At 36.2% G+C, this 27,125-nt stretch overlaps 1 long non-coding RNA gene across 1 annotated transcript in view; it reads right to left on the bottom strand.

Annotated features, from left to right (window-relative positions):
* LOC113114521 (uncharacterized) overlaps positions 1 to 26,716 on the bottom strand; it is a 57,740-nt gene extending 31,024 nt beyond the window's left edge. Inside the window, exon 1 of the long non-coding RNA XR_003293756.1 lies at positions 26,618 to 26,716. This is a non-coding gene — a long non-coding RNA (uncharacterized LOC113114521). The remainder of the gene's footprint in view (positions 1 to 26,617) is intronic.
* Positions 26,717 to 27,125: the final 409 nt, after the last annotated feature.

Here is a 27,125-nt window from a genome sequence, read left to right as displayed (position 1 = left end):
AAAAGTCTCAGAAAGAAATGAGGCATTCACCACTTGATCTACTTCTAAACAGTAAAGCACACATTAATAAAAAAAATAAAGAATGAAAGGATAAAGGAGGAGACCGTGACAGACAGACAGAGATGAGACTGTTTTGAGTCAGAAAACTAGACTAGACAAATATTATATTGAATAAATAAAATATTAAAGGTACTATAACTGATTTTATACTTTCTGATGAGTTTCACTAACAAACTTTATTTCAGCAAAAGTAAAACATAAAATAGTTCTAGTTGGCAAATAATAATAATAATTTAATATTTTTCTATGGTATCTGTCAGGAAGTAGTATATTAGTAGTATATTTTATATTAAAATAAAATAAAATAAAATTAAATTAAAATGACAGTACTTAAAGTTACAAGGTAATGCAGGCCTTCAGTTTTCACAGCTCACACTTATTCGTTAGGCTTCATCATCATTGTCCTGAGGACTCAAGGTGGACTCTAATGTCTCCCTCAAAATTGGCAACCACCAGCAAAAGTTTATTAGGTAGTTGATTAACTTTAGGTGACCTGTCCTGGCTGCCCCAAACAGTCTTCATCTATATATATCATAAGGTACTAAAGAGGAAATTATTATGTAAAATCTGAATACTCTATATAGATATAAATCAGAATGTATAAATGTAAATTATGAATATATAGTTATTCATCTGAATATATTGTTATGGCAGGATATATAGAAGTAAGGTCCTGAGGACTGGTGTGGCTTCATCATCATTGTCCTGAGGACTCAAGGTGGACTCTAATGTCTCCCTCAAAATTGGCAACCACCAGCAAAAGTTTATTAGGTAGTTGATTAACTCTAGGTGACCTGCCATGGCTGCCCCAAACAGTCTCCATCTATTCTCATCTCTGTCTGTCCCGGTCTTTCCCTTTCTCCAGACCCTTCTTTCTGCAGCTCATGTCCTTATCACTACAGGATACAGAAGAAGAGCGTTGTGCTGAATTATCATCAAATTTTATCTCAGGCTAGAGAGCCGCAGGGTCTGGGAGCCCAGATCTGATAGCCTGCGCTCATCTAATGACCTCTGGGCCTGCACTCAACCTTTTAACGTCTAGCTCTTCTCCTGGATTTATTGTGCTCATAAAGCAGGAATCGTTATTATCAGGCATTGTCCCGAGGACAGCATGACTCGGTCTGGTTTACTTGTCCAAGAAACTTTTGCAAGATGCAATTAGAACTGACTATCCTACAAGTAACGTCCTCATCAATGCAAGAAAGAAATGCTTGTCAGTCATTGTTTGGTAAAGGAGAGAAGATTTGCCCTTACCCGTGGCCTTCAAATTCACATGCACCCTGTCCTGGTCTACAAAAAGAGGATCCCATCCACAAGAGGTTTGCTCCACCCATTCTAATGCAGCACTATCAAATAGGAAATGGCTTCCTAATGGTTCCCGCTAGCTGCTAATTCAATAAATGCACTGGCTGCCTCTTGTTTAGCCTTTTGGGAGAAGCATACAAAAAAATGTCCAAAGAAAGATGAAAAAAATAACACGAATGGATCCTCTAGATATAGATATGCACTGTCCCTCCAGCATTTCATCATTGGGGTTTGAGAACATCGGTCCTGAGAGCAGATAAGTAATGTTTATCACTGCCACATGTCTCTTGAGCTTATAAGACAAGAAATCTCTTTTCCCGTCTATCTCTTTGTCATGTAACCACGGCAACAAAAGCAACTCAATTTGTAGAGCGTGCACATTATATTTTCTGTATACTGTATTTTCTTGATAAATGCAGAAAAGCATGCGACTGTGAAAGATGCTTCTCGGCAAATGGAGGGCTTCAAGCTTTTTTTCCCTGAGTTTGGGTGTCTGTGCGTGCATCTGTTTGTAAGTGTGCATGACTAAGTGCAGCTGTCATTTTCTCAATATTATATAAGCTCTTCTGCTATGTGACAGGCTATGTGAAACTATCATAGAAAAAAAAGCTAAATGCATATATCAGAGTGTCATCCTGAAGTACATGAGCAACTGATCAAACCAGGAAGGGTTCTGCATTGATGTGCTTCAAATAAATAACTGCCGGTTATATAAACACACACACAAAAAAAGATTAGTATCAGGGACGTCCTGGCACATTTGGTGCCAGAGGCGATATAAGACATGACCCAGACACAAAAAAAAACAAAACTGCAACAAAAGAAAATGTGGACAGTGCGACTGGACTGACCAAAGTTAACAAATGGATTAAAGTATATTTACAAATTAAATCAGAAAAAAAAAACAGAATAATTAGTTTATATATTAAAATGTATTATTTAATAAAATAAGTATATATATATAAAAAAAAACAATAGTAACAACAATATAGTACGTCTATTTTTTGATTATTAAAAAAAAAAAAATATATATATATATATATATATATATATATCATAAGGCACTAAACAGGAAATTATTATGTAAAATTTGAATACTGTATAGATGTAAATCAGAATGTATACATGTAAATTATGAATATATAGTTATTCATCTGAATATATTGTTATGTCTGAATATATAGAAGTAAATCTGAATATATAGTAATAAATATGAAATATTGCAATTATATATGTGCAATTATACATATATGTGTGTGTGTGTGTGTGTGTGTGTGTGTGTGTGTGTGTGTGTCTGTTGCAATCATTATTAATATTATTGTTATTATTATAGATTTTGTCCTTTACATTGTCTCAACAATCAAAGTTGACCTAAAGTTCCTAGATATGCTTTTGAAATGCTTTAAGAGAAACATTGTGTCCCTTTCTTCGTATAGATCTGTACTTTTTGTCCGCCTAGTGCTCTATCAAGATATGGGCGGATTAAAATCAATACCAATCATCAATCATGAAAGACATTCAATCTATTAGGAAATGTTTTATGCGAGGAGGAAGGATACTGGTGGGGGAAACAACAGCAGAGCTTAGAGAGATATTAATTATATAAAATGGAGAATAACCCGTGGCATACTGGCACATTTGGAAACGGACATTAACCCCTCAGGGCCCACTTATCTCTACAATATCTGAATGCAACACGGACCTTTTGAAAATGCTAGAGGACATGGGAATCATGCAGCTGGGGATAAAACCATGAAGAGCAGAGGGCTAACCTAATTGCTTTCAATATAAAAGGTATATTGATGGCACTTAAACGAGACTATGGCCTCCACACCAAATAAATCAGCTCCACCACTAAGATCCAATCCAGTCCTGCGCGCATTCATCACTTCAAATGACTCCAAACATGCGGTATATGCAGCGCTCTGTAAAGCCTTTATTGCATGCCACGTCAGGTGTCTAAGCGTGTAGCTTTAGCATTGCTGAAAATATAATTCTTTTCATGCCCCAAGAGGCAGATTTTCCTCAGTTTCCAATGAATTTTGTATGTAATCTGATGAATGATCCACACTTTAAGAATTGAAATATCATTGCAGAATCTAGCAGGGCTCAGATGATATCATAAGACTGCAGGTAATCTCTGCTTGCATGCTGTCATTGCAGGGAGCAGTGAGGCATACGCTGGAAAAGTGTGAACATTAATACATATTAGAGTCTTAACATCATGTGTATATACAGTACCATTACTTTGGATGTGCTTATGGGAAGCGCATAAGCATGAACACCTAAACCCATGTGCCTCAGCACATGCAAACAATACATGTAATCACTGCTAACTCATTTATGAGCAGTGTTTTACACTCATACACACACATTCTACTCGTGGATCTCAGCTTTTCATTTGTGGTTCAATTCTTGACAACTGTTTACTGTTGGCAGGCTTTCTTTACAAATGTCAGATAATGTCATCATCAACATCATCTCTGTATGTTATACAGACAGAATTAATCTAGAAATGCGCTGTGAATTGTTACAGCAAATGTAGTTAGTTTATGGTGAAAATAATGTTTGCATATGATAATAGTGAACAATAACAATAACAATAATAATACAAATAACATTAGTTATTTATTATAAATGCATTAACTATAGTTACATTGCCCAGCATCATTTTTACTGAATGTAATACAATACTTATTACACTTATTAATTGAGGTGCTGCTTCCAGACAAAGTGCCTTGCTCTAGCATGTCATACTTTCTTTCAAACAATAATGTGCATTTTGTAACATTTTTGCTTTCCAGAACCATTTGTAAGGTTAACGCTTGCATTATCTGTTAATCATTTGAAAAAGACATCTATCCTTTTCTGAGCCATGCAGCCTATAACTATTTGTTTAATTAAAAATTAATGTAATTTTCAAATATATGGAAGATTCCAAGACATTTTTTATGACTAATCCTCAAGGTTAGAAGTGTGGCCATTGACATAATTGCAAACACGACTTATTATTTAATAATTTTTGAAGTCAGCGCCATTAAAAATAATAATTAAAAAGACACTATGCGAAAAGTGTGTACTGATATTTTTGAAATCAGCATCAAAAATAGATGTAATATTAGGCCTTTCTTGGCAAATCAGCAGACTTTTTGATGATATATATTTATCCTAGATTAAAGTAATTTCCTGCAAACAGTGTAAACATATATAAACATGTAACGATCAATGAAATAAATATATACATCACTCTGGCTTATATTACATACATTTCTAAATGACATTTGGTGAATGTAATATGCTCTATGCACTATTGGTCATTTCAAAGGCAAACCGTGTCTGTAGTTTTGTCGACCCAGCTGTTTTAGCAGACATTCAGGCAGAGACACACTGTCTCCTGCTGAAGCCACCTGGCTAAAAGGCAGTTCTGGAACAGGAGGGAGCAGGTGAGAGGGAGAGACAGACCGGGGGACACAGCAGGTAGACCGTCCTGCCAAAGCATTGTCTCTGGAGCCGTGTGCCGGGTGCACCTGCTGTCTCAGAGAGCTGCTGCTAATCCTCAGGGGCCTGATTTGGCAACCTTGTACTCTGGCTATTTTACAGATATTTACTAAGAGATACAGCAGCCTGTGACAAATACGGTTCTGATTCTAAATAAAGGGATAATATAATCCCAGGCCCAGACTGAGCATTCCAATACCAAACTTCTGTCATCATTAAACATTAGGGAGCGAGTGAGAGGTTTGGATGGAAAGAACAGGACAGTCAGTCAAATAGGCTTTAATATTAACCCTTAATCCACAATCTCCGTCTGAATAGATAAAGTTCTGTTACTTTCCTTTATCTTTTTATGTTGCGTTTTCATTCCTCGTGTTCTCTGTGTGACCTAGTTTCTGTCTCGTGTTAATTGTGTCATTATGTGCAGGTGTGTCTTGTCAGTTTCCCTCTTTAACGTTCCCCTTATAAGTTGCATTTTATTCAGTGTTTAGTTGTCCGGTTTTGTCGAAGTGTATGTGTGTTTCTGCCTTCACCTTACGGATTACCCCTATGTGGATTATTAAAGATTTGTATCATCCTCTGCCTAGTTTACGTGCTTCTCTCTCCGCACCACACCGTGACAGTATCATGCCATAATCATGAATGAGGACTGCAGCTTTCAAACATCTAAAGCAAACAAAAGCACCATAAAAACCTACCAACTAAACAACTAATTCAATAATAATTGAACTAAAAAATTAATGTGATTTATGTGAGATTCATTCAATCATTTATTTTTTTTTATTTACTAATTAGTCTTCCTCTTCCCAAGTGAAGGATCGAGTCACTTACCTAACTGATACACTTACCTAACTGAATCGGTCAAGGCCAGTTTTGTGAACAGGATAAACTGGTTCATTCACATTAATTCTCTTTTACAGCGTCAAAGATCATTTAATGTTGCAAAAAAATAAAATAATAATAATAATAATAATAATATATAGAATAATATATATATATATATATATATATATATATATATATATATATATATATTTTTTTTTTTTTTTTTTTACATACCACTCTGAAAGTTAATGCAATTAATAGTAACAGTCTTTTCACTGTCATCAACCTCAGTGTAAATAGAGTTGACCATTTTGTCCTCAAACAGAATTGTTATATCTGTAAATGTAGATGTAAATATGTAAACAATATTTTAATTTTAGAGCATTTCCAATAGGCAGCACCACCCAAAGAAAAACCTATTTTAAAAGCCAAATGAAATATTATGCTTTTTACATGCACTAATCAATTTGAAAATTTTGGTCTATTTTGCCTCCATAACATCACCAGTGGAAAGAAAAGTAACAATTACAAAATACATTTCTATAAAGGCTTTTTCTAATAATTTTTTTCTCATGCCCGAGCCGAACATTTCCACTTTAGTAGTAGTTACATACACCAGACTTTCCATTGTTTTACAGAGAGGTTTGTAATAATGTCAATCCCATGTATTTATATTACGTTTTATTCATAAAAATGTTATGGATGTTACAGCAATTTCTGATTTATGATAGGGATGCATCGATCCGATACTTGAGATCGGTATCGGCTCAGATCCAGGCATTTTCTGCGGATTGGGTATCGGTCAGACGAGACTGATCCAAATCCAATCCTGTGTATACTATTCCGTGTTATTGTTGAGCTCCACGAAAGGCACAAAACATTATAAAGCACCAAAACGTTTAGAGAACATATTTCAAGTGTTCCGAAGCTGTTCCATAGTTCAATGTGATACAGATTAATACTGAAGTCATTAAATTCAAGTTCACATAAACTCTTCTCTCCGCTACATCTGTCTGTCATCCTCCATTCAGTGTTCAGACTGCGTGTCGCGTTCGGTTACAGTCAAAACTATGAAACTCTCTTCAAGAGCGCACAGTAGCCTAACTGAGGTTTATAACTGTTCAAAGAAAAGGCTCATTAAACTAACGCACAGATTTAATAGACTACTTATCATTATCTCTTCACTTTATACTAGTGATGTCTGGTTCACAAATTAATTGTTTGATTTAATTGGTTCTTCTTAGTGAACCGATTGAACCAGTTCACCAAACAGGACTCAATCGCTTAAAATGGTTTGCGTTTCCAGTAAGTCTTAATCCACAATTTATTTACTTTTTAAGGTGGCCAACAATCCCCGAGTCAAAATCAACCAATACCACAGAGTAATTCATTTACTCAAACACTACACTGTTCTTGATATGTCTAATCTATGATATATTGCTGTCTTTATTACTGTGCTATAGATTTAAAAGAAACTTCTTTTAGATTTCTATATAAATGTATATACTTGTTTTTTCAATAATGTATTTTACAACAATAAAATGAGCATTGTGTAACATTTTACCAGATTTTAGACTTATTCACTTTTATTTGTAAATAAAATATTTCAATAGATTTGATCAAATTATTGTGCTCCCGAGATTTTTCTAGAATCTAGAGTATCTTTTGCTGCTGAATTATCTACCAACCTAGTTTATAATGATATTTTTGGAATCAATTTTTGATTATATATTTTTCAGTTTGTTGTTTTTCATTCAAATTAAGTTGTGTTTATGCAGTAGATTGTGATTAACACAAAAGAATGATGATCAGGTCAACACAGAGAAGTACAGAAATTCTATATTGAATGAAAAAAAAAACTGTGCTGGATCAGATTGGATCGGTATCGGCAGATACTCAGAATTTTCGATATCGGATCGGTTCTGAAATAAAAAAATGGTATCGTTGCATCCGTAATTTTAGGGGTGCTCCGATCATGATCGGCCGATCGTTAATGCGCATCTCGTCAGTAAAGCCGGTTTTCTAATCAGCGGTTAATTCCATCAGGTGCGTGATTTAACATAGAGCAGCTGTTACTACACAGAGCCGTTGTTAACTGAGAAGATGCGCCAATAAACGCTGAAAATTAACGTGATTTGCGCATCTTTTCTATTAACAATGGCTCTGTGTAGTAACAGGTGCTCTATGTGAAATCACGCACCTGATGGAATTAACCGCTGATTAGAAAACCGGCTTTACTGACGAGATGCGCATTAACGATCGGCCGGTCGTGATCGGAGCACCCCTACGTAATTTAAGATAAAAAGTGAAAGGAGGTGGCCAAAACCTCTTCTTCAAAACCTTCAACACTTATATTTCTTCTATTGTCATCATTTTTAAGTATCTTTGGATAAAAGTGTCTGCTAAATGACTAAATGTAAAAACATAAATTGTCTTAAAAATGAATTGAACCTTGTACAACTTATAAATTAAAGCTGAAAATTGCTTACGAGTTAATGTAAAAACACGTCTTATTGGTCGTGTCATTTTTTTATTTTTTTTACAGTGTATGTTTTAAGTGTGGATAGTTGGGATTTAATCTGAAATAATTATTAAATCACTTTTTTCATAAGTCTTTTAATGAATCACCTTATGAAAAGGTCTTTGTAAATCACTCAGGGAAATAAAGGAGAATGAAGGTGTATGAGATAAACATGCCAGCATTATAAGTTGGGAGCAGATGTAAGGGAGAAGCACATTTAGAAACAGAGCAGTAAATTCAAGGCTTGGTATATGAATGTAATAATCCATACAGAGAAGTCTATAAGGTAGACCAAAAGTAAGACACACAAATGATTTGTGCATCTGCAAGGTACAGCCACAAACTCCATGTCTTCATAAACAGAGGGCTATTAAATGTGTAACTGAGGCTAGAGGGAGATTGGGTAATCAATCATATGAACCACTGGTGGGTAGACCACTGTGTGTGTGTGGGCTACACACACACACCTTTATCAGGCTGACATGGTCTCACATAGACCAACACATCCCCATCAACAACCTATCATTGGTTCTCTTACATATTTTTGTATTTTCTCCTCATTTTCAATTGAGTATTTTAACTCAATTTTTTAGTTAAGCATTTTAAACATCATTTGTATAAACTAGAAATAATTTGTAATCAGTTGAATTTGTAAGTGAAGAGCACAGCAAAAATGTGTAAAGGTGGAAAAAAAATAAAAATGTTTTTTTTTTTTTTTTTTTTTTAGTTTCTTATGCTCATCAAGGCTGCATTTATTTGATCTAAATATACGGGGGGAAAAACTGTACTATTTTGAAATATTATTTCCGTTTGAATTAATGGCTTTCTGTTTTAATATACTTTAAAATGTAATTATTCCTGTGAAGTAAGGCTGAAATTTCATTATCCATTATTTCATGTAAATGATCCTCCAGGTATTTTTTTTTTCTACATAAACCTATAGTAGCTAGCTTACAGTAATTATCACCTGTTGCTTAACATAAGTTGATATAAGTACGAGTTAATAAATAAGATAAGAGGGAATAAATAAATATTTACATGAAAAACAGGCATACATATTTCTGGATTCAACATGGTTTATGAGAACATGATGCTGAGTCAGACCTTAGGACAAATTACCATATGGAAATTTTCAAAATATGAGATAAGGGGCGGAGAGTGATCCTGAGGGAAATGAAACGAGTGTATCACTCTATCTGCCAGAGAAAACATCTGCATCCACACATTCTTAAATCTGTCACTTGTGAAGACTTATGATCACTGAAGACTGGAGCAAATCTACACCTGATGACTCAAGAGGAGCTCTGTTTTACTGAGGTACTTTACATGCACTGAAACAGGGGTGAAACTTCTCCCATATCTCCCGAATGTAAAAATCCGCCTAAAGCTTGACCCGGAGTTAATCATTCATTTCTCTAGTCTAATTCACCGGCTCATCTAGCAAAGCCCAGGGCTGTGAATATTAATTTGTGATAATTTACCAGGTCAAGACTTACATTTCTCATGCAGCCCCAACATTGTTCGTAACAGTAACTGAATGCATTAGCATGAAAAGCAAAGAGAATAGCAGCTCCCTGTCTACTTGTGTTTCTGAGTGATGCTGGTCTCTAGACAATGCAAACCATCACCGTCTAAAGCTACCAGCTCTGTGTTCTTTTGTATATTTCATGCAGCTCAGTCGAAGCTTAAGAGCTTTAATATTCTCTATGGGTTTGTCCTCAACATTTTATCTATTGACACTTTTGAGAAAGGATATAAATAGAAATGCATCAACATATTTTAAAAAGCCTGAGTCGGTGGAAATTGATCCAAAACTGTATTGGAGATTTTCTGCGCAAGTTATTTATACTGGCTATTATCTTTTATTAATCGGGGAATTTTAATCAATCTGTGCTTTTTAATGAGCAATATTTTAAAATAAGTATTGCTTGATTGCTAAAAGTTTTTAAAGAGTTAGATCATTCTCACCCTTACGTCATGATTCCAAATGAAGAAACAGAAAAAAAACACCAGAAATGATTATACATTATAAACAGGAATAAGATCTCACAATGTATTTGCTTTAATGTTGGTCACTTTAAAGATGGTTTCCATTTCAACTCTGTCATTTTCATCTTCAATTCTCTCCCGCTTTAATTCTTTCCTTCTCATTGCTCTCCATCTATCTAATGGGCCAGAGATATTGGGTAGGCACTAATTATGCCACGAAGGGCAGAGGAGTGATGACAGAATGGCTCATCAAAACCAGAGCAAGTAACAGCCTGCTGATGGGGAGCGAAAACAGATCATAAATTAGCAAACAAGAAAACCACACATACATATTTGCTTAAAAGGTTTTGCCACACAACACACAAGTTGCTGTATGTTTTCTGTAAAATCAGTTAAATATATGAATAAATGGAATTAAGAAGACAAACGTATAAGGAAAAAATCTTAAGAAACCCAATTATAACTACAATTTTTATAAGCCACTGGAAACCTCGGTAACACTTTAGAATAAGGTTCCATTAGTTAATGTTAATGTATTAATTAACATGAACAAACAATGAATAATACATTTATTACTGTATTTATTCATCTTGGTTCATGTTAGTTAATGAAAATACAGTTATTCATTGTTAGTTCATGGTAATTCACAGTGCATTAACTCATGTTAACAAGCACAACTTTTGATTTAAATAATGCATTAGTAAATGTTGAAATTAACATGAACTAAGACTTACAAAATGCTGTAGAAGGATTGTTCTTGCTTAGTTCATGTTAACGAACATAGTTAACTAACATTAACTAATGGAACCTTATTCTAAAGTGTTACCGAAACCTCTAACGCAGAGACCTGAATGCTGAACTTGCACTTAATAAGAACAGTAGTTTTGTTGACCAAGATGCTTTGCTCTCAATTAATCATTTCTCAGAGCTGCAGCACAAGCCAATGAAGCTAAAGGAAGCTATTAGGCTCCACATGTATGAGCTGAATGACAAGATTTTCTGCAAATCTCTGCACTGCTTTACTCAAATTGAGTGTGTACATTTGTTTAATAGATATTTTACAGTTAATGAGTGGCTTTGTTTATCCCAAAAACCACTTACAATTAGCATTTTTATTTTAGTTGTTATTCATTTCATATAGTAAGGTGTAGCTGTCACCAAGTTAGGCTGAAAGGCTCGCTTTGGGAAAAAGTGCTTTCTTTTTCCAGACAGAAAATGACTTCAAGGAATGGACTCTTGACTAATTGAGCACAGGGACGCTTCTTCAGATGAGGCCTTTGAAGAGAGATGAAATGGAATGAAGTACAAGTTCTCTCTCAGAATGAATTTCAGGATGAAAAACATGAAATATAATGAATCCAGATCTAATGAGGATGATGTCTTGAGAAACAGACATTCAGCTAGACTGAAAACGATCACTATACATGTGTCATGGACCGTAAATGTTCACAATCTCTTTAATGGCTTGTGACTAATCATGTAACATGTTACACAGCTTATCTGCTTGCATTACAAGTATAATATGAATTGTTTAGACTACTGTCATCTGTCTCAGCTCACAAGTTAAACAAAAATAAAATTATAATAAAATTATATATATAAATATTATATATATATAAATTTATTTATTTATTTATTTATTTATTTATTTATTTATTGAGCACATTTTCCACAGCACAAAGTCATTTCAAAACAGAAAATAGAGAGAAAAAAATAGTAGTCTATCATAAAATAATAAACACAGTAAAATAATAAAATAAAAAAATACAATAAAATAAAATAAGACAAAATCAACCGAGCTAAAACAATGGTTTTAAACTTGGCCAGAAACATGCAACAGATGCTTGACTAAAAATGAGCACTCCACTAAAAAGCCAGAAATGTTATGTTTGCATATATTAGAGAGCATACGTTTTTCTACTCATAATAGCCATTTTCCAATTTCTAATTAACACTGTTATACACATAATATTATAATACATCCTACAAATTCACACTCTTAAACTGAAAGGGAGATTTTTTTTTTTTTTTTTTTTTGGTAAATGCTAATATCTGGACATCGATGTCAGGTAACATGAAGATGTGATCCTGAATTATTACGATAAGGGTTTTGAAAGATGAAATGATGCCTCATAACTCTTTCCCAGCAGGGATCTGTTTGTCACACGCTGTCATGAGTTTGGACTCAAGCCAAACAGTGAAGGGCAAGACACTGACAATTCGAGTAGAGCCATGTCTTTCATCACTCAAAACAGTCTCCGGTTAAAAAGTTGTATTATGCAGTTTTAATTAGACCCTCTCTGTGAGCACCTTTCTGCCTGCAGGCTGTGTAGAAAGTTTGGCTTTTGAAAAATCCACGCAGACGGAGTTCAAATCTTGCAGAGTCTCAAAAAGTAAAACGAGACCTTTCTATATATGGCTCTTCAGAAAAGAGGAAAAAAACCCTCAGTGACATGCCAAGTTGGCATTGTTCCTGGCATTTCTCTTGCCCTTAGTCGAGCCAAGAGATGCCATTAGTTATGGTAAACCCCTGAGGTCTCAAAGTGATGGTTTTCATTAGAAAGAACGTGGCTTATCATCAGGAGTCTGACATTATACCACGACCAGATTCATCGGGGGTATGACACATGGCAGAATGAATCCCATCTCACTCGGACTCTGAGGGGAACAGTTGGGGTAACGTCAGACAGCAGCCACCATTATGTTTGTTCCTGTATATTCTGGAGGTCCTCGTTTTAAAGCGAAAAGAAAGTCCCCGTGACAGACTTCAGGTGTACTGATAATGAGTTCAGGGACCCATCCTCCACCATCCCGGACACCTGTATGATTTGACTTCTCACCCTTTTCTGTCAGATGACAGTGTGAAATATCACTGCAGAGAAGGTGATGGGTACAAGAAGCCAATTCTTCACTTAAGATGGAAATGTCACAATACAAAGTCAGGAATGGCAAGATTAAAAGTTACCTCTCTCACACTCGCGCACACACACAGACACACATAATTCAGGGTTTCCCATACATTCATTAATTTGTGCCGGCCTGTCACAATATCAACGCTGACCGCCACGGATTGATTCCGATTTTTTTAAATATTTAATATGGGTACAATTGTATTTTATTGTAGATCTGCGCGCTGCTTGCTCCCTCCCTCTCACAAACTGACAACGGAGTCCCGCGCGACTAGCCCCTCCTGTTCGAACACGATCTTAAATCAAAACATTAGCATGTGTTAGTTAGAGGACCGATCACCGGTGCTTATTCCCCCAGCGAAGATTCCAAAATCAATCTGGAGTTGAATGGTTAGTAATGAACACTGTTGCTCAACATAACTCTGAGAAGTTAGTCTATGCTAAGCGCTTTTGCGTTTCCATTACAGATTCGCGCAAAACTTTTGTGTTTTTTTCTTCTCTAAATATCGATAAACAAAACAAAATTACGGCGTTTTCATTAACCGATGTTATGCGACTAAAACGTCATTTTTTTCCTCTCGCGATCAGTCATTCCATAAATCATGGCAACTGAAATCACAGCAACCAGGCTAGACATTATATTATTATTATCTCCAGGTTCAGGTTTGTGTGTTTGTGTGTCCACCTCCAGGTCCAGTTTTGTGTGTGTGTGAGGCTGTGTGTGTCTGAGTCTGTGTGTGAGTGAGTCTTTTTGAATGTTTGAGTGTGTGAGCCTGTGTTTGAGTGTGTCAGTAAGTTTGTGAGTTTGAGTGTGTGTGTCCATCTTCAGGGCCAGGTTTGTGTGTGTGTGCGTGTGTGTGAGCAAAATTTGCAACAAGAAGTCTGTGGAGCAGTCATAGCATAGAAAGTGTAGCAATGGCATAGCAATGTAGCAATAGCAATGTCTTTAAAGGGATAGTTCCCCCAAAAATGAAAATTCTACCTCAAGTTGTTCCAAACCTGTATGAGTTTCTTTGTTCTGCTGAACACAAAGGAAGATATTTGGAAGAATGTTTGTAACCATACAGATCTCGGTCCCCATTGACTACCATGTTATACATTCTTTTCTACTATGGAAGTCAATGGGGACCGAGATCTGCTTGATTCTGTCATTCTTCCAAATATCTCCAAATATAACCAAATTATCCATTTAAGGTATCTGACACTAAGTGTTGGCAATGGAAATGTGTACTTGTCACTAAAAATATATGATATATATATATATATACACACACAGGACACTTTTTTCCAATAGAAATCTTTTGTAACATTGTAAATCTCTTGCAAGGTCAGGCAAACATCTAATACAGTGCTCTGTTGGGGGAAATTAAACTATTTTCACCAGATTCACAATTCACAATCACAATTTGCTTGCGTTGTCTGGTTTTTAGAATGATTTTTAGTTACAGCATAATACTGTACATTTAAATGCATTAATTGCCTAATGTAAAAGTGTAATTATAATAAGTGTTAATATTACTTTAACATAAAATATAATGGCTGTAGAAAACAGTGGGTCAGAGTTTATAAGCATTCCATTATCTTTCTAATTTCCTGCACCAAATACCCCCCCCCCCCCAAACCCACTCAGAATGTGAAAAATAATAAACCAATGAACCAATCCACCTGCTGTGTAAACTCTCACACACTAATGCTCCATTCCACAAACGTTTAACAAAAAATGCTTTGGATGTCTCCGACCGACACTGACCCCGCCAACCTCCAACCATTTATTCTCAGAAGCGCTCCCCACCCTGAATCGAATACCAATGATATGGTCACCTTGAAAGTCCAATAAAAAAAGCACCAGTGAAAACATTAAGTGCACCGACCACACACCCTTGGGGTGTCTCTACTCCCTCTGTCACTCTAATCCTTTATCGTTTGTAATTGAGGTAACAATTACATTGTGACCCTCTGTAGAAAATAAATCTTTTGCTCTGGCTGTGCTCTATCCGTCTTCATTAACATGGCACTGATGTGGTGTTTATTATCTGCTGAGTAGGATCCGGGTCTCCTGAGGCATGGCACCAATTCACAACTCTACAGCTCTCTGCTGAAAATACCTGAAGAGCGCAGAAGTCATTCAGGGATACGCTAACGTCAAAACCTGAAGGAGAACAGTGTATATGTAAACAAACCGGTTATTAAAGGAAACGCAAGATATTGATTTGCCAACAAAAGAACAAAATGCTTGTGCGTTACACAATCTAGGAAGATGTCATTAAAGGAATCCTATTTTGTAGTTTCACAACCAAACGCAGGATAGTATGTTCAGAAAAAAGAACACACTCATTAAAGTTATTAAAGCATTTTTCCCACCAGATGTTTCATTTATCACACCAAGGCTCATTCAGCAAGCTCCGATCCTGCTGAACGTTAAGCTCCTTGGAATAACACCCAAACAGATACACATTCACTGGTGTTTAAGCCTGACCCAGGAGGGGGAGGACATCGTAGCCCATCAGAAGGTCTGTCTGGCTCAGCGACGCAGTCAGTCAGGCCGAGCCCCTGCTGGCGACTAGCCCCTTCATTATCTGCTTTTAATTGCTTATTTAATGGGCTCTCCTCAAGCACCGTAGCCCTGCTGTGAGAGTTAGACTGCAGCTTGGCTTCAGCCATCCTAGCGACACTCCGCATCAGAGCGATCGCAGCAGGGTATCCAAACCCACAACCAGCATCCTCCTCTTCGTCGTCATTATGGGTTCTCATTTTAATCGGTACATACAGCTGTGGCTGGAGGGTGAATTCTGCATTTAAAGGACCCCATCGAAGATAGAAGATGCTCATTTGACCCTTGTTTACTATAATTACACTGTCTACGCATGTCTCAAACACATATTTCCCCCATCATGGTACTGCAAGCAGCAATTTATCCATTTCATAATGAGCACCTATGCAACTGCCCTCCAATCACATCAAGCAATGAAAGTTGACGTGAAATTCACACAGAATTCTGCATTATCATTGCAGTGAAATGTACAGTAAGTCAGTACAAGCCAATAAATGTTATAGAGCATTTACAATGGAAGTAAATGTGTCTAATGTTTAAAAATATCATTTTGGTGCATCCCTCGTTTTCAGAGAGAGAGAGAGAGAGAGAGAGAGAGAGAAAGAGACAGAGACTTAGAATGTTAAGGTACTAATAATGGAAGAAAATGGGCCATATTTTTATATGTAAAAAGCTGAGAAGAAAAGCTTATAATTTTATAAAAGTCACAATATGAATTAAAGTAATTTCCTGGCTCAATTTGACAGAAATGGTGACATTTTGTTGATAACCACAAAAAAAAACAAAAAAAACTCAAGGCTCTGGTGTGGTACATTCAATGGGGGAAAGGGGGGGGGGGTTAAATAGCAGAAATGTAAAGCTAATATTTAGATTTCATAAGGTCACATTTTGATTTTCATGTAATGTTCAGAAATCATTTCATGTTAATTTCAATTGAAAGCATTGGTGCAATTTTGCCTATAACCAAAAAAAAAGGTTGATAGAATTTTATTGATAACCCACCCCCAAACCCCACAACAACAACAAAAATGTATTACTGTAAGAGAGAGGTTCTTTCAATGGAGCAAACGGGGGGAATTTTTTATGATTTTAAAGCAGAAATGTTAAGCTTGTTACACACTTAATTCTTCTTTTAAACCTAAATAACCTATATAATGGTTTTCAGTGTTGCATTTAAATGTCAACAGTGACTAAAAGTATAATTTTACACAGAAAAGGTTAGCAGGTTATTTTTCATGTAAGCATGCATATTATTTACTTTTTATACATACTATTTATATCTTATTATACATACTGTTAAAACGTAATATTTGTAGATTGGCCCCATGCACTTCCATTGCAAGTGCAGCACTGTAAACCAGCTTTAAAAAAAGAAAACAACAACGCGATTAAGTCAAAATTTGTTTTTGTATAAATCAACATTATGGCACAAATACTGTTAATTGTGCTTAACGTGTACCGAACCCAATATATTCCATTAAGCATTGAATAAAAACGCATTAATGCCAGATTGAATGTTGTAGTTGATTGCCTGCTCTGCTCTGATTGCTGCACAATGCACTGGTGAACACCACAAATGCCAAGCTGCTCATCACATGGTTGAAACGGCAGCATGCCAGAGGTGACCTTTTCATCCTATCCCTGTCATGCTCCATCATGTCATGCTCCTAACCCACGGCAATGCCACACACACAGCACTTCTTCAATGCTATTGAGCGCAGTGCACAACTCTGAAACCGAAACCAAAGAGCAATATGAACACCTGCAAGCACTAAGCACATACATAAAACACGGCACGGTTGCATATGAGAGGATATGTAATGCTTGGCTGTAAACTGGTGTCGCAAAATGTGCAAGGAACATATTGAACGGTGACGCCACCAAGTGGAACGCATCACCACTCTCTGCTCATTACTGCTTTCCACAAGACATTAGCTCAGCAGTCAGGCGTGCTTTAATTATAGAGGCCGGCTCCAATACCACATCCTGAGTTTAAACGTCAAAACACAGGTGTAAACATTCCCTGAGAGGTGCTTAGCCATGCGGATAAGAATAAAGCCTGTACGAGTGTAAGAAAAACTATTCCAGTCCTGTGTCGTGCTGTTTGTGAAATCAAAGCTAAATCAACTTATCTTTCATGTCTATGAACAAAAACACGCAATCAATGATGTCCAATTCTTAAACTCAGTCTAACCGAAATAGTTTTTCCCCCTCTAGTGGCATGTAATCTAATCGAGTCGATCAATATGCATCCTCCCCCTATTCATTAAGAGACAAGCGGTCCAGTCAGCTCAGATTTTCAGTATGATTGCAGAAATTCTACAATTACACTTCCGCCACTGACAAGTCATTTGTAAGAAGAAAGTGAACATTACAAATTAAGTAATTAAGTCCGACTGGAGCAAAAACAAATAGCAAAGCTTTTATCTTGCTTCCAGTAAATGCAAAGTCATTAGTGGTTTGGGCTAACAAGCAATTGACAGTGGATTAAATAATTTTAATGAGGTGCAAGACTTTCCTCAAGCCAAATATGAGAATAATTAAACGAGAGCAAAATAAAACACTAGTTTGTGTCCGAGACTTCAAATTTCAGTGCAAAGAAATCTAAGAAAATAAAATACAACTAAATGAATAAATGAGCTGAATCATTAAAGCTTATCTCTTACTACAAGTAATTCAGGGAAGGAAAAGTTCTATTTAAGCACTATTTAAGAAACTCTGACAAACATTTAAACTCATCACACTACAGACTTTAAAGTCTCATTTACTAATTAATACAAATGAAGTAACACGAAGACTCTGAGCTTGAGGAAGGATAATGCTGTACTGTCTGCTTACTGAAGGATAATGCACTCAGAACTGCATTAGCATCTACTTCAAAATGCTTTGTGCAGCCTGAAAAAAAAAAAAAAAAAAAAAAAAACACTTATGTTTAAACCAATAAAAGAGCACCTGGCAAATATGATGAGCTTTTGTGATCGGGCTCTGTGCCAACTTACTCTATCATATACCTGCTCATTTATATGTCTTGGTGAAATAAAGCTAATCAGCTCTGAAAACGTTTGCTGACTCAGAATAACACGCCGTCAAAACATGTTGTGATTATGGAGATCATGAACACAGATGCAAAACATGGTTTTACATACATTTGTATGTAAAATCAATAATTTTACATACAAATTACTAATTAGTTTTTAATACATTTAAAGTGCCAGACTACTTCACCATCAAATTCAAAGTCTGGATGAAAAGAACACAGATCAGAATATAAAACAAAGTGCTGACAAATTATGTGTTTTGCCTGCAAGTCACAAGCTAATAATAAAAAAAATGCATTCAATACTTCAGATAATACATAATTTATCATGCACTTATTTATATAACTGCCCATATAAATGTGAAACAGTCCCTATGAAGAGCAGAAATACAGCACTGCAGTGAACCCTTGGATTTGACATATTACAGAAGAGACACTTACTTAAAGATCTTTAAAGAAGAGTTACTGTACAGGTGATATGAGTCCATAGTTATTGTATTTCAAAGTTTTAGCTATGTGCAGAGATTTGAAGCAAAAGTGCAATAGATTTCTGGACTCTCATGGAGAACCAACAGCTGGCATGCTGTGTCAAATAAAACACAACCTGTGTGCTGGAAGTGCTTCTTCCTATAGTGTCGATTGGATTACACATTTCCTGACCTCCAGACCTCCATCGGTCTGTTTCTAGCGCTCTAGTTTCTTGTGATGTTGAGCAGTGATCAAATAAGTACATCTGAAACCTCCTGTCATACAGATTTTTACCAGTATATCGGTATAAAATAATGGCCTTGCAGGTACAGTAGTTGCCAAAAGTATTGGCAGCGACAAATAAAAAATTGTGTTTCGCAAAATTTACTACTTAGGCTGTTGTGGTGTTCATTCAAATTGTTTCTAGATTATGTCATTGCCAATACTTGAAGAAACAATGCGAATGCACAGCAGTTTGTTCAACACAAAATTTATGTCACTGCCAATACTTTAGTCCATGACTTTACACTGTTTTGATTGTGTGTGTGTGGATTGTAAGTGTAGACAGATGTAAAAGATGCAGCAGGTGTTCTCTGCTGGGTGTGCATGAAGACAGATATATTGAAGATGATGAACCCCCATTATTCCACACACCTGCACCTTTGGAGACATGGCGAGAGGAAGCAGAACTAGGCATTGCAGTCAAGCTGGATAACTTTTTATGTGCTTTCAGGAGCGCAGGAATGAGACATTTGTTCTCTATGGTTATGCTTACACTGCAGCAGAATACTGTTGCTAGTCCTGTTTGGAGTAACTGAATGTAACAAAACATTATTACTGTATGTGATAACTAAAACAACTCTTAAAAGATTAAATTAAAGTAATAATTTTTAACTATTATTAAAATAATATATATTTATTTGATGTAAAGATGAATTTTCTGCATCAATACTACATAAATCATTCTAATATGCTGATTTGTGCTCAAGAAACAATATTATCAAAGCTAATAATATTTTAGTGAAAACTATTTTTTTCTGGATAGTTTGATGAATATCATTCTTTTTTAAAAACATGTATTTGAAACAGAAAATATAATAACTGTCAATAAGTTATGTCAGTTACTTCTCTCCAGTTGTGAAAAGTATGTATACATTAGTATATATATATATAAAAGATAAATAAATAAAATAGCTAAGAACATTAGTTTGTCTCCCAACTCTCTTATAAATAAATACTTGATGGAGGCAGAATTTTTGGGGGGCTACATATCTAAGATGGAAAAAAAAATATTCAATTCTAGATAAGTACTTAAATATGCATTACATATGTGTCATTTTAGTCAGAAGAAATACTGAAAGCTATTGCAAATTATCAATTTCAAACACCGCATCAGAAAGACTGAATGGACTGAGGTGTTTAAAATCAAGATTAGTTCTCATGAGAGCCGTCTCACACATCTGAAACCCCTTCTCTGTTCTAATGAAGTGATATTTCACCACAATCAATCAGTCTGTATGTCATTTACTGTTCCTGCTCCCTATTTCACAAATAAATTGCTACCTAGACAGATGACCTTATTTATGGTTGTACTTCCATGTAGGTTCACTTATTTGCCCTATCCTCTCCAGTTCCCAGCAACCTCTTTCGGGACACTCTTTTTGTGAGTACTTCTGAACATATTTAAATGTTGTCGTAGGTACACGAGAACTGAACTGCGTGAGCATACTTAATTGTATGAGATCAGAGCCATAAGCCCTGAGAAGTGACATGGAGTGAATAAAAAAGAAATGGCTGCTGGCAGTCTGTCCCAAAATGGACACAGAATGGCAATATCATATAGTCACTCAGTTTCCAAGGTCAAAATCATGTCTCCAGTAGCAACATGGCTGACACAGAGACTCTATGTGCTAATACTGAGACATAGTGAGTCAAGAACCGGGCTGCTCTATTTTAGTACAAGAGCTTTAACACAGAGACAGTGTTTTTATATGCAGAAATATAGCTAGACGTGGTTAATACTTTTATTAACCAATCAAGTACTTACCTTTCTCTGGGAGAATATACAAGTTATTAATCAAATCATATAACCTCTGTCGAGGTTTATTCTGCGAGAACAACCTGCTGGATGTACATTAACCCTTACTTTAAGATTAATAAAAATACTGCAACAAATATATTGTTAGATGATGAAGTAACTGGCATTGCTAATGTGACCTCATTGTAAAGTGTATATTTCCTTTAAGTCGTGCCCACTGTGAAAGTAGGTCTGGCTATAGCATGATGTGCTGTAACTCTTTAAATCTATGAATTGAGGGCTGCTGTCATCCAATCCCATTAGATTAATTCCACCTCATAATCAGATGCTAAATTAATCCCATCATCCATGTAAAGTGATTCATGTTAAAGGTGTCCCATTAATGTCGCTACTGTAATATTCAGCTTCAGATGGTTGGAAAGAAGTTAATTACGAGGAAAAATGAGTTTCACTATCAGTGATACGGATGAAATGGAGGTCGAGAAATGTGATAAATGTACAACTGAAAGGAAAGTAAATATGTAACATTAATACAACATTTTAAATATAATAAATATATATATATATATATATATATATATATATATATATATATATATATAAAAAAAGTTTAGAACTATAAAAAATGTAAGAAAATGGATATTAATTAGGTGGTTATAAAAGAAAAAATAAAAACAATAAAAACTTTCATATATATTAATTACAAAAGCAGGTTTAAAAATGTTTCTTGGCTCCATTATTTCCTGACACAGCATCATGGGTAGTTTTAACATGACTTGAGGTTTATTACACCTTTAAAAATGTGAAAAAACATGCAAACCCACCAATGTCTTGGGACCAAGAAATCCGAAACTGTTAGCTGCTTAACACTACTCTAAAATAGCAAAATGTAACATACAATCAGGCACTTGCCACTTTTTCACTAAGAGTGTTTCTTCTATTCTTGTTGGGCAACACAAGGCTGCTCACCTCTTATTGTGTCGCTGTAGATTTGTGCTGTATTTTGCCCTTTTATTTACTGAGCAAGCCAACCATGTAAACATTTATCTACAGGCAATGAAAATCTCAGAAGAGATGGCTGGCATGGATCTTAAGGGTGATGGGTCAGACTTTAGTTTTATCAGGATGTTTCAGGATGCCACAGAATTCTCACCTAACAAATTTGGGCGTCAATGCAGCTGGCCAGTTTGGCTATGCATGACTTCCATTCATAAACTGATAAATAATTCCAAAAACACAACTGAGGTGAGGATCCAGATGGATTCCACAAAGATCCGGTTCAATTTACGAACACTTCTTTTAACAGATAAAGTTCTGTGTCAGTCTATGCAGTTCAAAAGCAGGATAAGATCCTACCACAGAACGATGGCACAGCAGAATCAGTCAGCAGTTCCCAAGAGATAGGAATAGCATGATCCATTTTATCTGAAACAGGAAAGAAGCTTTTTCAGCTCTGCGGCACAATACCGTTAGATTACTATTACGTTTACAGCACTAACAGTGCCTTAGGGCTGCTTTACTCAGATCTGACGGTTGAACATGCTATTAATGCCTCATATGAGACGTATACCTCCAGAAGCACATATATCCATAGTAAGCCGTGTCATTACTGAAGGGACATAACAACAGCAGGACATCACACCGGATAATCTGCAGGCAAAGACGTACAAAGGACGGAGCTGCGGTTTCTTGGCCCATCACATAGGCAGGAAGACAGGTGCTCAGATCAGCCCGCTGACCTTTACGCATCCCACCTATCCCGCAGGAGCCGGCAGCATGCCGCAAAGCACCACCGATCTTCACACGTTTCGGCTCTTAATAACCAGCCCCCACCTCTGTACGACCCAGCGGAGATCCAGACGGAGTCACTGGCCCTTTGTCCTCCAGTCGAGGTGTGGGAGTTTAAAGGAAAAGAGGTGAAAAAGTGAAGGCACGGGTGGAGGAGTAGGATTAGAAGAGGGGTGAGCAGAGCAAAGGAACGAGGATCAAAGATGGACACTTCACAGAAGAGCAGTCGCATAAGGGTGAACCGAGATCAGACAGAAGGTGGTCCATAGGGAACATGCTGTTACCATATCCCGGTGTCATTGTCCGATGGTTGATGGTGTCACTCCCTGGAAGATCTGCGTTTTTAAGAACAGTCGGCAGTTGGAGGTTGTTGGGAGGTTACAGTATCCCTTTGGGGTCTCCTTGCAGGTGGCTTTTAATTTTGGTGACGATTTGCATATATTCAATCAGTATGAGTAATTGGAGAAGGCGCAGACAGAGCAGAGATGCGACCGATTTCACCGCCGTTTAAAGACGAGCCTACAGCTGTTGAGATCAGCTGATGACACAGATAATCTTGACACTGACTGATGTGTCTAATCAGCAAAAGTATCAGCACAATCAATTGCCCTTCCCCACAGCATTTCAAAAAAGTGCTTTTCTCGCAACCCGGGAGAGACGAGTGTGTTCTGGCAGCACACAAACAGAGCGAGATAATAAACGACCTTGACAATGTCAGGTGTGCCAGAGATAAAGGCCACCTACAGTACGGACCCTCCTGTTCTTTATTTTTGCCAAGGACCGCTCAGTCGCTCGACTGCCAACAAGAGTCGCCGTCTACGCTGGTGGTCTCCGGTTAGGTTTGGATGCACCGAGGGCTAAGTAATTAAGGCATGAAGTTAGGCTTACAAATAAGAGCTAGGGTTAAGATTTATTTAAAGTCTGCATGGTACTCTGTTCTGCTGAATTCATTTTAACGACGAGCTGGCCTTCTTAGGTGGCATACCAATGAAACATGAATCACACCGGAGTGAAATGACACATAATGGTAGGTAACGAAGAACTGACGTGTTCCACGGGCTGCCCGGATTTGAAGGGCACAACTAAAATGAGGCACAGGAAGAAAAGAGCTTAGCGAAACCGTAATTATCAACATCCTGGCAAATGGAGCGCTGAGTGTTGCCATGGCATAATTGGCAGTTAGATTTTGCAGTGGCAAAGCACAAAAACAGCAGCAATAATTTCTTAATGGAGGCTTATTAACATGGAGATATCTGGCAGGCACTTTGGTTGGCTGGGGTCCCTTAAAGATCCTTAAACCTCTTCAAAGACTTTAGTGATGTGAAATAACACTCCTGATACGCTCCTGCTGCAGCCTCGCTGATATGGCAAAGCAGAAAAACATCAGGATGGCTACTTGTTTGCCAAGTCACTATCCGGGTCTGGAATTCTGGTCTGACGGAGCGGTGTTTGGACCTCAGCTTGACCCGTCCGATAATAATCGCTCAAACATGTACCATTGTACTGCTTGTCTTGTTTGAAGTCTCCAGTGGGATTGCACTGTAAACAAATGATCTTTGTTTAGAAACAAAAGCAAATGACTGAATAATCCTCTTCTGTGGAAAATAACAAGGGTTTCTGTACACTCTTTGCTGTGGTTTTCTTCTGTGATGGCATGATGGAGCACAGTGCTGACAGCTGCCAATCAAAAGTACTACAACAGAAATGGACAGATGAGCTCATCTAGATTCTGTAAAATTCTTCAGACATCATCTTGACGTCTCATCCATTTTATCTTTGCCTGATCTAACTGTTGATGTTTGGGACAAAAAGAGCATTGAGCACATGAGCATAATCGCTCACCAAAATAAAGTTAGATTCTAGTTTATAATGCCACAAAATATGAAAATGCCATCGACATATTCAGCAGAAGCAGTTGTACTGGTCCTTTTTATTTTTTGTTTTTTAAATGTAACTACAATTAATGGTGCTTGAACTTGTCAAGGTCCAAATGCCACAAACAAAACAACAATAAAAGCAAGACAAGAAAAACTTTGGAATCAGAATGTTATACGACTTCTGATTTTTTAAAGTCGACTTTTATTTGATGAAAGTCGAGTTTTTTTTTTTTTTTTTTTTTCTCTTTTTTTTTTTTTATTATTATTATTTGACTTACAAACTTACAAACATTAATTCCAGCAAATCAACATACAACTACAGTATTTCACAAGACAAATATCATACCTTTAGACAAGATGACAAATCATAACAACAGCAAAAAAATAAAAAATAACTAAAATAAAATAAATGAGTAAAAAAAGAAAAAAAGATAAAGCAAACAGCATATTACCTTTTTCCTAATTAGACATTCATTATATACGTATATACATTTTTGAGAACACAATGGGGACTTTACAGTATAAAAAATGTCTCCATAAATTTTAACAAAATTTCGTTCTTTTTATTTTTAACTAACTTTAACGATTTCTTTAGCGATTCCATCTCGATTAAGAATAGACTACATTTAGGTATGCATTTTGCAAATTTTTGTTTATGGATGTAATATTTACCATGCAGGATATAAAAGTTCACCACATATTCAAACATTTTGCTTCTAGGTGTGAAAGAACATATAACATCTTTTAGAGATAATTTATAATTCACCTTTCTTGGAGCAAAAAGAAAAAAACTAACGTCAGACCACAATTTTAAAGACACATCACAATTGTAAAACAAATGAGCCAAGTCTTCCTCGTGTACATTACAAAAAATACACTTGCTGTCAATGTCCATGAATTTTGATAACAAAGCTTTACATGGGTAGATTTTGTGAAGTATTTTAAAGTGTAACTCTTTAACTTTATTTAGCATACAAAATTTGTTTGGATTTAACCATGTTTCTTTCCAACGAATATCATCAATTTGTGCATTCCAAAAAGATTTCCCTCTAGGAGAAATTTTATGTTTGGATTGAAAAATTAATCTGATATTTTTATTCTTACAGTAATGAGAAAATATTTTGATACCATCAATTATTAACTCAGGAAGTTTCCTTTCGTTACTTCCAAAAGTAAGGTGACTTTTCATCAGATGTTTTAACCCATTGGGAAGTGATGAAAGTCGAGTCGAAGTCGCTGCTAGTCGCTGATGACGTCATTAATAAACAAATAAGTCTGGAGCTGTGGAAAAACACCTTTTGCACAGCTATGGTATATGACACAGCGCTGCCCACATGCTAATTTCTCCATATTGTTCAACTTTATAAGTTCTTTTGCCTTTGGGTAGTTTTATTTCTCACATATTTCTGCTCGTTCTAAATCAGATACAGATAAAGTAGCACAGTAAAGATTACATTTAACGTTACATCTATGCATAAGTGAAAGCGATTGTGTGTGTGAATTATTTCTAAATGGCAACGTCTCTCTGGTAGTAGTGACGCTGTGAGATTTAGTTATTAACAAATAAATGCTTGAACTTTTCAGTTTCTAAGCTATTTTATTGAGAAATCACAGAACAATGTTGACAGTACATTTCAGCGCTGAATGACTGAATGTGCACGAGCGATCATCGCGTGACGTACGAGTTACTGTTTGTAGGCTGTGCGTACATTACTGTGCAGCAGAGCATTAGATTAGGACAGCAATTAACTTACCTGTACACTAAGTGGTTTAAAACGTGCTTTCTCCCGTTCAATTTCGAGTGTCCAGTAATATAACCACACGTCTTCTGGACCTTTCAGAGTATACATTTATTTGTCATTTTAACCGTTGTAAATGTGGAAGTCCTTCAAACATTTATTATCCTGCTACGCCCTCTATAGGACCGGCGACTAGCCGACTAATCGATTAGTCGGTGCAATCCCTAATTCTCACACACATAAACAACATAACATTAAAAAATAAATGTTAATCTAAACTTTTAAAATAAATTTAAATTTTTGAAAAAGATTTTAATATATATGCATACATACACACAAACATATAGAAAGATATATTGATAGATAGATTTGAAATTATGATTTAATTTAATAAGGCAAAAAGGCTGTGCAAACCCTGCCTGGCACTATGTGAAAAAGTAATTGCCCCCTAAAACTAATAACTGGTTGTGCCACCCTTTGCAGCAACAACTGCAATCAAGCGTTTGCAATAACTGGCAATGAG

This window comes from Carassius auratus, chromosome 14 (genome assembly GCF_003368295.1).
Source record: "Carassius auratus strain Wakin chromosome 14, ASM336829v1, whole genome shotgun sequence".
In the NCBI taxonomy this organism is placed as follows: Eukaryota; Metazoa; Chordata; class Actinopteri; order Cypriniformes; family Cyprinidae; genus Carassius; species Carassius auratus.
This window is presented reverse-complemented; position numbering and strand designations above follow the sequence as displayed.